The sequence below is a fragment of the Protopterus annectens genome, chromosome 14.part0 (assembly GCF_019279795.1).
Source record: "Protopterus annectens isolate FY-2018-M chromosome 14.part0, PAN1.0, whole genome shotgun sequence".
NCBI lineage: Eukaryota > Metazoa > Chordata > Ceratodontiformes > Protopteridae > Protopterus > Protopterus annectens.
The window spans coordinates 422,995,167-423,009,167 of NC_056748.1; positions in this window are offsets into that span (position 1 = coordinate 422,995,167).

The window sequence follows — 14,001 nt, forward strand, 5'->3', positions numbered from 1 at the left end:
AGGATCCGCCACATAACGCACACATTCAGGTCACTCCATAACAAGTACAAATATGACTCTATCATTGTCCATGTTGGTGTGAATGACCTGAGACAGACCTCCCTGGACTACATGAAAAGAGACATGGAGGAGCTGTCTGATTTTGTAGCCCAGGCAGATATGACCCTAGCCCTGAGTAGCATCCTGCCATCACCCAGAATGATACCACAGTACAAGAACAAAATGATTGACTTCAACAATTGGCTAAGCTTCTGGTGTCATTCTAAGGGGGTCCAATATCTGTCTGCCTGGAATGACATGATCAACAAACCACAGTGCTTTGCCAGAGATGGCCTGCACCTGTCACCTTTGGAATTCAGGATACTGGCTAAGGCTCTTGCCACCCCTATAGTACCTTTTTTAGGCAAGGTTCAAATGACAAATTCACCACCGTAACAGGTACAAGCAAGCAAAATCTGAAGGTAATGCTACTCAATGCTAGAAGTCTAAACCTCAAAATGCACTCACTCGAGACACTCCTTAAAATGGAGAACATTGACATCTGTGCAGTGACAGAGACCTGGTTCAAGGCTCCAGAGAGCACCCCTGCATTACCAGGCTATAATTCATACCATACCTTTCGGCCACCTAACCTGGACCGAAACACTAAAGGTGGAGGCACGTCTATATTCATTAAGGATATCCACACCTCCAGACTAGTTGTTCAGCATAATGCAGTCGAGATTATCCAAGTGCAACTACCTGTGGGCAAGACCGCAGTCCAAATTGCAGCTTGCTACAGATCCCCCACCATGCCCCAGGAATCCTACTCCACATTTCTTGATACACTGGAAAATATTAGGGTACAACCTAACACCCTAATAATGGGTGATTTCAACTACCTAACCATTAACTGGCAAAACTACTCATGTGCCAACTCTTGTGCTCAACGTTTTCTGGAATTCATAAATTCCAATGCCTTGGATCATGTTATCCACATCCCCAGCAGGGGCAGCAATATCCTAGACCTGGTCATTACCAACATGGGCAACTAGTGTTCCACACCAGAGGTCAATTCCTTGTTGGTCAAATCCGACCACAAGCTAATCACCCTAGACATCCACATCCCATCCCCACCTCTCATTAGGGAAACCACTATAAAAAAATTTCTCTAAAGCCAACTCCATGCTTCTTAAGACAGAAGTGGCAAACTTCACGACAGTCATGCTGACAGACAATAGAGGTATGACTGCTGAGTCCTATACAAATGCACTTTATAAGCACTAACATGAGTGCATGGATCGTGCAATCCCTAACAGAACCAAGATGTTATCCTCCAAAAAAAGGAAGCCAATCTGGTGGTCCCCTGCCATAAACAAACTTTACAACTAAAGGAAGAAACTGTTGCAAAAAAAAGAGTAAAATCCCATGATTGGAGGAACTCCCTGGTCAGCCTCAGTAAGAAGCTGAGATCCCTCATAAAATCCTCCAAAGCAAGTTATGAAAACAAAATCACCCCTGATTATAAAGACAACCACAAAGCATTGTATAGCTATGTCAAGAATCTTAATGGCAACACTCAGATCTGCTCTGAGTTATAGCACAATGACACTAAATATACAGAGGCAACTGATATTGCCAACATCCTGGCAGATAGGTTCATTGCTAACTTTACCCACCTCGCATCCCCTAAAGGGCCCATCTCTATACCTGAAGAATGCAAATTTCCTGTAATCACGGCTGCACAGGTAAAAAAACACACTCTCCAAGGCCAAGAACACAGCATCCATGGGACCTGACAACATCCCAGGCTGCGTTCTACATGAACTACAGAACGAACTGGCACCCCACCTAAGTACCATGTTCAATCATAGCCTCACCTCAGCCTTTGTGCCCACTGAATGGTGCACAGCAATGGTTATCCCACTCCACAAAGTGGGAGCCACCACGGACCCCAGGAACTACCGCCCCATTAGCCTGATGAGCCTGGTCTGCAAGGCTATGGAATGTATCATCATGAAACTTATAAACAGTGACATTGGTAATCTCCAAACTCCGGACCCTACCCAGTTCGGGTTTGTATAAGGCAGATCATATCTTCTAACCTGACAGACTTCTTTGAAGCGATCACCAAAGCCGTAGATGAGGGTAAGGTGGTTCACACAGCCTATCCAGATCTTACCAAGGCTTTTGACACCATCCCCCACTCTGGAATTATAGATAAACTCACTAAACTAGGTATAAATCCCTATGTCACAAGATTGGTTGCCAACTGGCTCACTGACAGAACCCACACTGTGAAAGTAGGAGACACCAAATCCAACTTCAGACCAGTGACAAGTGGAGTACCACAGGGTTCAGTCCTGGGTCCTCTCCTGTTTGGTATGTCCTTCTCTGAAATACAGGCTAGCACAGAAGTTCTTTGGCGAACAAAGTTCGCAGATGACTGCAAACTAGGAGTCATAATCAAAACTCCTAACAATGTAGACATCCTACAAAAGGGCCTCACTGAGACAGATGCCTGGTGTCAAAGCCATGGCCTCAAGCTCAATGCCAAAAAGTGCATTGTCATCCCTTTTGGTAAAAACACTGTACCCATGAACTACCACATAGGCGGTAGTCTACTTAACACTGAAAGTGTGATAAGAAACCTTGGGACACAGGTGGACAGTAGTCTCTGATAATCACATAGCCACAGTAGTCAGGAAAACCTTCTACGTAGTACACATCATCACAAAAGGTTTCTCATCTAGGAAAAAAGAGGTCATTGTTCCCCTCTACTCGTCACTCATTACACCCATTATAGAGTACAATGCCCCTTTTGGTATGTAACTCACAAGACATCTACAACAACTGGAAAGGCTGCAAAAATACCTCACAAAGAGGATTACTGGCCTCAAACAGATGCCCTATGCAGACGGTCTCAAAAAACTCCAGCTTTACTCCGTCGCATATCACCTACTCAGCGACGATCTCTGCCTAACATACAAAGCTATGTCAAACCCAGAGCTGTTCGACTACTTCCCCTGCTACTTAAATATTCTTTTTAGGTATTTTTATTTGTTTATTTTATGCTCACTATACTGACACATTCAGCTAATGTAGGCAAGATGGTGGTCACTTGCTTTTTTTTTCTCAACCCATGATTCACAGCAGATAGTTTTTTTTTTTGTTAATGGGAAGCTAGCTGTATATTAATACCTTGATAGAGTCATCATTCTCCAGTAGGGATTTGTATAAAGTTTAGTCCATTTTCTGGGGCAGTTTCTGTATGAAATTAAGAGGTTTTAACATTAATCTATAGTCTTATCATAACTAGTGCTTTATACCATTTTGTTAACACTTACAATGATATTTTACCGGTGTGTTTCAAATCGAATTTCAAAATTGCTGACAAATCACAGCATGCACAAAATTTCTATGCTGTCATAAATCAGATTCATAAGAAGATCAGGCATCAGAACATTTTTTTCACCTCTGTTTATGAAGTAGGTTCAAGAGATGATTATGAGGAAAACATGGTATAAACAAATGAAAAATAAAATACTGATGAATATATGTTTAATTTTGCTCTCATTCTCACCTGCCGTTTATAAATCTTAATTTCTGACTTTCCAGACAAATCACAAAGCAAACATTTACAATGTCTCAAGTTCACATTATTTCAAATGCAGCACTATTATTGGAGGCAGTAAGAGACGACATTCTGATTATAGAATATACAGATAGTGTAATATTTGCTGAAACTACAGATATTATAATCCAGTCTTTTTCAGTTTAATAGCACTGTTAATGGAGACAACAAGATTCAATTTAGATATTGTTAACATCTACCTCCACTGTGCATAATAAAACATTCTTAACTGAACTACAGTGTTCATAGGTTGATACTAGGCTATCTGCCCTAGAGCATTTATAAGCCTAGCCAGAGTATGTTTGGCTTTCGCCACCCTTTTAGATTAGTTGACTGTTCTTCTGTATAGTAGGTCACAGAAGGTAGCCCTTTTAAGGTTTGTTTACTGCACCTTTGTCAAACAGTGACACAGAAGAGATCCCAGGGGTAAACTTACGATCTCCCATCCATTCGTGAAGATTTCTCTTGAAGAGGGTCAGTGAGGGGCTCTGCCTGACATGGATTGGGATTTTGTTCCAGAGTGCGGGGAGCCTCTGGGATATGAATCTGTCCCTCCAGCATGTCCTATTTATTTCTGTGCTGAGGTTCAGGTCCCTGGAGCTTGTAGCTCAAAGAGATTTAGATTTCCTGAGGTGAAGCATGTCCATTAATTCTGGGTTGGACATGGCTTTATATGTCAGACACAGATCGCCTCTGAGTAGGCGGTATGCAACTGAGTAGAGCTGGAGTTTCTTTAGCCGGACTGCATAGGGCATCTGTTTGAGCCCCTTGATCCTCTTGGTGAGATACTTTTGGGGTCTTTCCAGATGCTGAAGGTGTCGGGTAAGGTACATCCCAAACGGGGCATTGTACTCAATTATGGGCCTGATAAGTGATGAGTAGAGGGGCACAATGACCTCTCTTGATCTAGATGTGAACCCTTTCATGATAAGGTGGGCTATATAGAAGGTCTTTCTAACCACTTTGGCAACGTGATTGTCAAAGGAGAGATTGCTATCTACTTGGGTCCCCAAGTCCCTAATTACTTCTTCCGTACTTAATGGATTACCACCTATGTGGTAATTTGTGGGCACTTTGTTTTTTCTAAAGGTGATGACTATGCACTTTTTGGCATTTAGCTTTAGGCTATGGCTCTGGCACCAGTTATCCGTCTCTGTGAGACCCTTTTGGAGGATGCTTGTGTCAGTCAGAGAGTCGATTATAGCACCCAGTTTTCAGTCATCTGCGAACTTGGTTAGCCATAGTCCACCCGTGTTAGCCTGTACCTCAGAGAAATATACACTGAACAAGAGAGGTCCCAGGTCTGAGCCTTGTGGGACACCACTTGTAACTGGTTTAGAGTCTGACATGGCACCTGCTATTCTGACCATGTGGGTTCTATCCCTGAGCCAGTTTGCGACCCATCTTGTGACATAGGGGTTGATATTTAAGCTGGTGAGCTTATTTATTATGCCCGAGTGGGGTATTGTGTCAAAGGCCTTTGCGAGGTCCAGGTAGGCTGTGTGGACTACCTTCCCTTCATCTATGGCTTTGGTAACTGTTTCAAAGATGTCGACCAGGTTAAAGAGGCAAGATCTGCCCTTAATGAAGCCGAATTGGGTAGGATCCAGTGTCTGGAGGTTCCCAATGTCTTTGTTTATGATTTCCATGATGATACGTTCCATAGCTTTGCAGACCAGGCCAGTCAGGCTTATAGGGCGATAGTTTCTGGGGTCTGTTGTGGCACCACCTTTGTGGAGTGGGACCACTGTTGCTGTACGCCATTCCTTGGGAACATATCCTGTAGTAAGGCTGAGATTGAACAGTGACTTTATATGAGGGTTTAGTTCTTCTTTGAGCTCATGTAAGATGCAGTCTGGGACACCGTCTGATCCCATTGATGCTGTGTTTTTAGCTTTGGAGAGGGCAGCTCTCACCTGTGCATCTGTGAACTCAGGAAGGCTACACTCTGTTGGGATAGACATTTGCTCTTTTGGGGGGGGGGGGGGAGAAGTTTGCACTGAACCTTTATGCCAGGATGTTGGCAATGTCTGTGGGTTCAGTGAATTTTTTGTCATTTTGCACTAACTCAGAGCATATCTGGGAGTTGCCTTCCAGGTTTCTGGCATAACTAAAGAAGGCCTTGTGATTATCTTTAGTGTCTTGTGCAATTTTTCTTTCAAAGCTGGCCTTAGAAGATTTTATGAGGGATCGTAGTTTCTTGCTAGTACTTATCAGTGATGCCTTCCCTTTTTGGGATTTTGCTCTGTCATGTAGTAACTTTCTCCTTCTGTTGTATAGCTTATTTATGGCCGGGGTCCACCAGACCGGTCTCCTGCCTTTGGAGGAGTGAGTCTTGGTTTTATTTGGGATAGCATGCTCCATGCATTCCTGTACGTGTCCATAGAATGCTTTTGTAAAGGATTCTGCATTTTGGGCCGTATTGTCCACTGGCCCAGGGGCTTTGAAGGATTCCACCTCAGTTTTGAGAAGGGTGAAGTTTGCTTTTGAGAAGTTCTTCACCGTGGTTTCCTTGGCTAGGGGTGGGGACGGAATATGGATGCCCAGTGAGATTTGTTTATGGTCTGATCTTACCAATGAGGGATATACCTCTGGTGTGGAACTTAGAGACCCCATGTTGGTGATGACCAGATCCAGTATGTTTTCCCCTCTTGTGGGACTGGTGACCAGTTGTTCCATAGCATTTGAGTTTATAAATTCTAGGAACCGTTGGGTGAGGGTGTTTGGGCTTGAGTAGTTTTCCAAATCGATGTTTGGGTAGTTGAAGTCACCCAATATAATAGTGTTTGGAGAGACCTTCATATTCTCCAGTGCTCTCAAGAAAGCTGAGTGAGGTTCATATGTTTGGGAGGGTGGTCTTTAGCAAGCTACAAACTGAAAGGCAGTTTTGCCTACTGTTAGTTGCACATGGATGGTCTCCGAAGCTTCGTGCAGTGCCACTAGCCTGGAGGTGTGGGTATCTTTGATAAATATGGATACTCCTCCTCCTTTTGTGGTTCGGTCTGAGTTTTGGGGCCGGAAAGCATGGTATGAAGTATAGCCTGGTAGTGCTGGGGTCCTCTCGGGAGCCTTGAACCAGGTTTCTGTTACTGCACAGATATCGATATTCTCCATACTGAAGAGAGTCTTGAGTGCGTGCATCTTGAGGTTTAGACTTCTGGCATTGAGCAGCATTACCCTTAGTTTTTTTTTCTTTGTGTTGTCTATGGGGTTGGGTTTGTCTTTTGAACCTTGCTAAAAAAGGCACAATGGGGGAGTGCAGTGTATGCAGACTTTTATTCTGAAAGGTACAAGAAGGTTTGTCACATAAAGGTGAGACTGGCATCTGTTCAGCACAGTTCTGGGTAATTAAAAAATAAAGACATTCATTTCAGTCTCATTCCAGTTTCTTCCAGTTATTTCCAGTTCATTTCAGTATTCTGCATTCCTATAAATTCTTACAGAGGTGAGCCAGCCAAGGGTCAAACCTGGAAAAATGTACTCTGTGAGCAAATGTTCAGATACAGAATACAACAGTTGTATTTTTAAATGTGAATCAAAATACATGTGTCTTTCGGCTTTTCCCGGTTAGGGGTCGCCACAGCGGAACTCCAGTCCGCTAATGATTGGCAGTTGATTTTTACGTGCCAAGTTGCCAGCCCTGACACACAACCTTCAATGAAGGTATGCCCATTCATGCATATCTCCACGCAGAAGACGCTCTTAACTGAGAATTGAACCGGACAGCGTCTTACTGTGAGGTGACAACGTTACCGCAGCACCACCACCGTGGATCAAAATTCCAATCAAAATACATATTAAAATAACTTAACATTTTTTTTACTTTTTGCCAAAAGTTAGTTCCATAATATATGGTTATGCTGAATCTTTGATGCAAAAAAAATCAGGCATTATAAAGTTATGCACATGATGCATTTTGCAAATGCAAGTTCTTCAATTTCGTATCATTTAGCACCATGAATTTCCATATACAAATAATGTTTCAGAACAAACACATCAGAAAGGCAATAACTTTCATTTTAGCAAATACTAATTAACAGGTTAATATCCTTATATATGACTTTATATCACCATATAAATGATGAAACAAAACACTATATATTAAGATATCCTTGTTTTATTTTATCATTAAATAGTCAGGTTTAAAAATGTCTGGAGACTGAACAACAAAGTTAAATGGCAAGACCACCAAAAATGTAGTGGAACACAAACTAAACTTAGTAACTGAAAAACATTCTACCAACCACGTAGGCAAGGCTCCAGACACAGCTTATATTTTTTAGAGCTTTCGTTCTTTAACAGTAATAGTAAAAAGTACTAAAAAATACAAACTATATCTGGAGCTTTGCCTAGGTGGTTGGTAGAATTTTTCTCAGTTACAAAGTTACATAAGTATAACTCAGTATATTTCTTTTCTCATTGAGACAATTTATGAATTGTAATGTAAACATTTATTTATTTATTTTTATTTATTTTACATTTGTTTACCGGGAAAGTCTGACTGGACACAGGTCCATTTTCAGTGGAGGCCTGGGGAGAATACAGTACAAAACAAAAGAGTGACAATATATTAACATTAGAAGAAACATATCAAGACATATTAATAATACAATCTAGCATACTTAGTAGAGAATAACATTTCTGTAAAACATTTAGTAATAAGTCATTCTTGATATCAAATATGAATACCTGAGAAATTACAAATACATTTTTTTTTGCGTGACTTCAACTTTTGAGTCAGTTGGAACTGTAGGAGATTTATCATTTGATAAACCAGTAGAAAATGAAAGGGGGGAGCAGCCATTTGGTCTTTAGCAGACATGATGAGAAATCTTCTATTCTGCAGAAGCTACAAAGTAGTATTGCATTTTATTAGCTAATACTGCAACAAAATGAAGAAATCTGATCCTTTATACACATAAATAATAATAATAATTCTGATAATCTTCCAGTTTTGCATGGTCATTCAGTTTTCTAGTTCTCCATTTTAATATTATATTGCTATTTAAATTGTTTATGCTAAACATTGAATGTTATATTTGCATAACACCTATAGCAAAGTATCAAAGTCACTTAGTGCATAAAACAGTTGTTAGCTTAGGAGATTCCTGTACGCATAAAGCCTTTAAGGAAGTTAATGTCCATCAGGTGTTTTTTTTTTTTAAATAATTGCAACATAAAAATGTACATACAATTGCATTCTCTCACAGCAGACAACACTATTTTTCAAATTAACTGATACAAGTGTTTGAGGCAATAAGCGAATATCTAACAGTGATGACAAGTAAAATGCTGCTGCTGGCGTGTTTGTATATTTTGAGAATACAAATGAAACACACCAACCAGTAAATAACAAAGAATAACCATCAAAATGGAACCACACCAACGGATTTTAATTTAGCGCTTTTGTCTTGACATTGCAAAAGACTTCATCAGAATAAAACATAATTTGAACAGCCACTTTATATACCATTCAAAAACACCTGATTGGACAACTACAAACTTTCATTCCACATTTAAATACATAGTACAGTAAAACCCTTAATGAAATTACTCTACAAAAAGTTAAAAGTACATAACATATAAACAAATGTAAAAATTGTTTGCTTTTCCATATGGTTTTGTACAAAATACCATGCTAAAAATTAAGGAATGTGTTCAACTAGAAAAAAAAATCTAAAATATATGCTGTGTGTTACCACATAATAAACTGCAATGGTTTAATATTCAGAACTGGCTTTCAGTTTTAACACACTCTGAATGGAACATTGGTCATTCAGTCCAGGGGGGTAACTGCATTTAGTTTAAGCTGCCATTGCAGTTCCCCTGAACTCCAAAAATTCATTATATGACCCCCCTCTCTATCCCAAATCTATGTGGTCGATCACCACGAATTTGAAAGTATCTTTCTCTTCCGATACATTCATGGTGAATTTCAAAAATGTAGTAGTCGTATGTAAGTATTGAAAAAAAATAATTTAGTTATTTGGACATTGTTATCTAAAAACAGACTAAGAGGTGAATTTTCCTCTAATATTTACAGGAAGCCCACATATTCAAACACCTTACTGTATTACTCTAGTCACCATCCTATCCATCAGAAAAAATCTTTGGTAAAAGGACAATGCGTCCGGTTGGTAAGGATGGTTTCAGAAACAGATGAATTTCTGACACAATGTGGGGTTTTTAAGGAAATGTCCATAAAAAGAGGGAACCCGGAGAACTTTTTAAGTGATATTTTCAATGAAGTTATACAAAAAAGACATAGGGGAGTTTTCACCCCATTGATGGGTATCCGGTTGTATAACCAGTCCCAAGTTATGAATAAGGAATCTATGAACCACCTCAGTAGAGCACTAGTTTTAACTTTTAACAGTGATTTCTATGATATAAGACATATAATTGAGAAAAACTGGGTAATTTTCTCAGTGGACCCCCAACATATTAAAGTTGTGGGGAGAGACCACAAATAGTGTACCAGAAGGATGTGTGTATAAAAAACATGGTGATAAAGGAAGGGTCAACTTATTCAGAGGGTAAGATGATTAAGTGTGGGTTCTGTACTCAATGTCAACACATTTTAGAATGTAACTCAGTTAATGTCCATAATTATGGGTCCATAAATCTTAAAAAGAAATATAGTTGCAAATCACAGGGTGTGGTATATTTAACATCTTGCCAACAATGTCCTGCATATTATGTGGGAAAAATTCTCAAACAGTTCCGTATTAGGATTTATCAACATGTTTATAGTATTAGAAAGATGGACAGGAACAATGCCCTGGCAAAACATGTGATTATTTTTCCACAACATACTTTCAAATTCGTGGTGATTGACCACGTAGATTTGGGACGGGGGGGCTATCATATAATGAATTTTTGGATTTCAGGGAACTGCAATGGCAGCTTAAACTAAATACAGTTACCCCTCCTGGACTGAATGACCAATGTTCTATTCAGAGTGCATTAAAACTAAAAGTCAGTTCTGAATATTAAACCATTGCAGTTTCTTATGTGGTAACATACAGCATATATTGTAGAATTTATTTTTCTAGTTGAGCACATTCCTTAATTTTTAGCATGGTATTTTATACAAAACCATACAGAAAAGCAAAACATTTTTATATTTGTTTATATGTTATGAATTTTTAACTTTTTGTATAGATAATTTCATGCAGAGTTTTACTGTATTATATCTTTAAATGTGGAATGAAAGTTTGTAGTTGTCCAGTCAGGTGTTTCTGAATGGTATATAAGGTGGGTGTTCAAATTATGTTTTATTCTGATGAAGTCTTTTGCATTGTCAAGACGAAAGCGCTAAATTAAAATACGTTGGTGTGTTTGTATATTTTGCTAATATGTACAATGACCATTTTACTTAAGATTATTGTATAGCACTGTCATTTTAAAAGTGTATGCTTTCCATAATGCATTGTATTTCTAAGCTAATGTTGATGTGTGAGATGTCTGAAGTCTTAACATCATGTCTGTTGAGTTGCCATTTTGGACAGAATAAAGGTTGCCCATTTGACTAAAATGGTAGCTTCACAGGTTCATAGGGGGTTACTAGGCTAATGGCTCTAGGGATTTTACAAGCCTAGCTGTGTAACAAACCCACATACCCTAATTGACCATAATTATATGGTCATTGTTAGCAGAGTGGTTCTATGATCATCATCGACTACCCCTGTCCATGAGGGACATAGGTGCCACCCCTGGGGTGAATTTATGGTCACCCATCCAATTGTCAAGGTTGTGCTTAAATAGTCATTGAGGAGCTCTGCTTCATGTGAAGTGGGAGCTTGTTCCAGAGGACTGGCAATCTCTGGGAGATATATCTGTCTCTCAGACATGTCTTGAAAATGTCAAAGGCTAGGTTGAGATCCTTGGAGCAAGTGACTCTTGTCCAATTTGATTTGTGGATATGTAGCATTTCCATTAGGGCAGAGTCAGAGACTGTTCTGTAGGCCAGGCACAGATCATCTCTCAGCAGCCTGTATGATACACAGTACAGTGACAGGGCTTTCAGTCTTTTCATGTAAGTCACATTTTGGAAGTATTTTTCCCTCAGTTAGAAACCTCTGTGGTCTCTCCAGTTGCTGCAGGTGTCTGGTGAGATATATAAAGAAGGGAACATTGTACTCAATTAGTGGTCTGAGAGGGGTTGAGTACAGCTGATTTTTAACCTCCTTAGTCTTGGATGTGACACCCTTATTTACGAGATGCACATTGCAGAAGGCTTTCCTTACCACTATGGACACGTGGTGATGGAAGTTTAGAATGATATCAGCCTGTGTTCCCAAGTCTCATACCATTGGTTTTAAGCTTAGTGGGGTGCTATTTATATCATAATTAGCAGTGGCGAGTTCTTTGTCAAAGGGAATAATGAGGCAATTTTTTGCATTTAGTTTTAGTCTGTGACTTTGGCACCAGTCATTGTCTGCATCAGCCCTTTCCATAATATGTTTATATTGTTAATGGGACTCAATGATTGCACCAGTTTTCAGTCAACTGCATACTTGGTAAGCCATAGGCTATCTACTTTCTTATGGACATCAGAGAAATAGATTCCAAACAGTACAAGGCCCAGCACAGATTGTTGTGGTACCCTACTGGTAATTGGTCTACTGGGGGAGGTGGACACCCAACTTTGACAGTGTGTATTCTATCAGTGTGCCAGTTGGCTACCCATCTAGTGATGTATGGGTTAATCCCCAACTGAGAGAGTTCTCAATGATCCCTGAGTGGGGGATTGTGTCAAAAGCCTTGGCTAAATCAAGATAGGTGGTATGTACTGTGTTGCTCTCATCCAGGCCGTTGGTGACATTCTCAAAGAAGTCCATCAGGTTTAATAAGCAAGATCTACCCTTGAGAAAACCAAACTGGGTTGGGTCAAGAGTTTGAAGGTTGCCTGTGTCCTTATTGATAAGGTCTGTGATGAATTGTTCCTTAGTCTTGCAGATAAGGCTGGTTTGACTCCTGGGTCAGTTGATGGATCCTCTTTGTGCAAGGGGATTACTGTTGCTGTGCCACTTTGCCAGAACAAAGCCAGTGTTTAGGCTATGGTTAAAGAGAGTGCCAAGTGGTTCCACTAGGTCCTGTTTTAGATTGTTTAGTAAGCAACTTAGGATGTTATCTGTTCCCACAGAGGCCTTGCTTTTGGCCTTGGAGAGCACTTGTTTGACCTATTCTTTGGAGATACTCGGTAGAGGATTGGTGTCAGGAATGCTTTGGGATATGGCTGGTAGGGACGGGGGTGGGGGGCGTGAAGTTATTGCCAAATCTGTTGGCTAGCAGTTTAGCAATTTCCTCAGGTTCAGTGTGAGTGGTACCATCCACTATAAGTTCGGCACACAGCTGGGAATTATTTTTTAGGTTTTGGACATAGCTAAGGAATAGCTCATGGTTGTCTTTAGCTAGGAATGCTAATTTAGTCTCCTAACTCATCTTTGATGACTTTACAAGATAAACCAAGAACCAAGATGTGAAAGACAAACCAGAAATACACACACCTGTAGATTAACTTTTGACTTTACAAGATATTTGATTTGCTTGTTCAAGCGGTGGAAGGGATTTTTCCTCTGTTGAGCAAGTTCCTTTGTGTTCTTAGATATCAGTTTCTTTCTTTTGTTGTATAACTTATTTATACTTACAGACCACCAGGGTGGCTAGTTTTTTTGAGAAGACCTGGTTTTAGTTCTGTCAGGTACAGTTGAGTCAGTGCATTTATTTAAGTGGTTATAAAGGGCATTTGTGCACTCTCCTGCATAGGAGTCATTGTTAACTGTGTCAGTAGGGGCTGTGAAACTTTTTATATCATTGGTTAGTAGGCTATAGTTTACTTTGGAGACATTTTTCAGTTTTATTTTTACTCGTGTGCATGTGTAAGGTCTGACCTTTACGTCAAATGAGACTGATTTATGGTCTAACCTTATCAGGCAGGGTGACATACAGGGGGTAGTGCAGTGACCCTCCCAAGTTGGTGAGCAGTAGGTCTAGGACATTTGAGCCCCTCGAGGAGCTGTAGACCAACTGTTCCAGAGCATTTGAATTAACATAATCCAGAAACCTCAGAGTGATCATGTTGGTGCTCATGTAAGTCACCTAATTGATGGAAGGATAGATGAATTGTCCCATGACAAAGCTGTTTGGCTGTATACTGAGTGACTCTAGCAAATCCAAGCAGATGGTGTGCTTTTCTTGGTTCATGGTGAGGGACCTGTAGCTAGTGATGATGTGGTAGGACATTTTGCCTGTAGTTATATGGACCTGGAGTAGCTCAAGAAAGTCATACTATTTTACCAGTCTCAAGGTATATCTAGATTTAATGAAGATGGACATACCTCCACCTTTGGTTCTTTCATACTCTTTTTGGGGTCTGAGTGTGT